Source organism: Zootoca vivipara, chromosome 8 (genome assembly GCF_965207765.1).
Source record: "Zootoca vivipara chromosome 8, rZooViv2.hap1.1, whole genome shotgun sequence".
Classification (NCBI taxonomy): domain Eukaryota; kingdom Metazoa; phylum Chordata; class Lepidosauria; order Squamata; family Lacertidae; genus Zootoca; species Zootoca vivipara.
Genome location: NC_142591.1, coordinates 84,432,121 through 84,433,908, shown reverse-complemented (window position 1 = coordinate 84,433,908; position 1,788 = coordinate 84,432,121). Strand labels below are relative to the sequence as shown.

The following is a 1,788-nucleotide window of genomic DNA, read 5'->3' as shown; positions in this document are numbered from 1 at the left end:
TTTTGTTTTGTTTTGTTTTGTTTTGTTTGCATCCATCTGTTTTGGGAGACAATGGAGGAGTGTGCCTTTTGGTGAAATCGAACCATTGGAAAGTTGCAATGCCTGCTGTGGCTGTAGAGACCAATACAGGAGAGACATGTTTTGTTGAAGCTGGGGCAGATGAAGGTGTCCGGTTGTGCTGCCTCAGATGCACCATGCCGTTTCTTCTCTCTGTGTTCCTCCCAGCGGTCATTCCTCCTCTGGTCACTGTTATGGATGCACAATCAGACTGTTTGTCTCCAGGCACTGTGGTCATCTGCAAGGGATTGCCACACGGTGGGGTTGATGTTGCCAGCCTTCAGGTAATGTTTGCAGACACCTTTGTAGTTGAAAGGCCATGAATGAATGAATGAATGAATGAATGAATGAATGAATGAATAGCTAGCCAGCTGGTTGGAGGAGACTCTTGAGAGTCCCATGGACTGCAAGAAGATCAAACCTATCCATTCTGAGGGAAATCAGCCCTGAGTGCTCCCTGGAAGGACAGATCGTGAAGCTGAGGCTCCAATACTTTGGCCACCTCATGAGAAGAGAAGACTCCCTGGAAAAGATGTTGGGAAAGATGGAGGGCACAAGGAGAAGGGGATGACAGAGGACGAGATGGTTGGACAGTGTTCTCGAAGCTACCAACATGAGTCTGACCAAACTGCGGGAGGCAGTGGAAGACAGGAGTGCCTGGCGTGCTATGGTCCATGGGGTCACGAAGAGTCGGACACGACTAAATGGCTAAACAACAACAAAGCTCTGTATTGTCTACACTGGCTGGCAGTGGCTCTCTGGGGTTTCAGGTAGGGGATATTCCCAGCCCTACCTGGATGTTGCTTCCAGGGATTGAACCTGGGATCTTCTGAATCCAAGGCAGATGCTCTACCACTGAGCCACAGCTTAGCAGGGAACTGTTGACAAACCAACCGGTCCTAAGTTGTTGACACATTACATAAAGCTTTCTTTCTTGGAAAAAGAGATGAACAATAATGGGTGGAAATCTCAGTGAAACAGCTTCAGAGCTATTAGACAAAGAGCTGATCTTTGAGAGGGGGAACTGCTGGGAGAGATCTTGGGAATTGCTGCCATTAGCAGCTACTCAGCCCCCAAACCTATCCTTTGCTGTTGCTTGTGTTTGTATATCTCATGGCAAACAAGGTGTCAGATTTCTCCTTGCAGCAATCCACTTCTCTCTTATCTACAATTCTTCTTTGCTTTGCTGCCTCAAAGCTGCTTTTGCCTCCTGATCAAATTGCACTTAACCGCAACTGCAAAGTATGCTACCACTCCACTTCTTGTCAAAGGCAGAACATGAAAGGTGGCGCTGTGTGGGTGTGCATGCGCATACGTTTTGGTATCACCTGTCTGGGAAGCTGTTTTTTATTTTTTAAGAGACAGAAGGAAAACAACAACCAAGCTGTTATGTACTTTTGACATGCTCAAGTCTACGGATGGTCCAATACTTTGTGCTGCCTGTGGAGAACCAGAAAATGGTGTCCCCTCTCCCCTGGTCTCCAAGAACATACAGAATAATGAGGAGGGCAGAACAGAGGCCAGAGGTGCACACATGAAGTTTGAGTGTGCTTGGGAAACATCCAGGAGAGGAGGAGCCTTAGGAAGGGTGGAAGGCAGGGACCTTCAGTCCTGGCAACTGCTCCTTAGGGGTAAGACCTGCTGGGTAGGTTTGCTGAGGGTAGGTGGCGCTGTGGGTTAAACCACTGAGCCTAGGGCTTGCCTATCAGAAGGTCGGCGGTTTGAATCCCC

The 1,788-nt window shown here is 48.4% G+C and overlaps 1 non-coding gene across 1 annotated transcript; it reads right to left on the bottom strand.

Moving 5' to 3' along the window:
- Positions 1 to 855: 855 nt before the first annotated feature.
- Positions 856 to 924, bottom strand: TRNAP-UGG (transfer RNA proline (anticodon UGG)). Its single transcript has one exon. It is a non-coding gene; the product is annotated as a tRNA-Pro (tRNA).
- Positions 925 to 1,788: the final 864 nt, after the last annotated feature.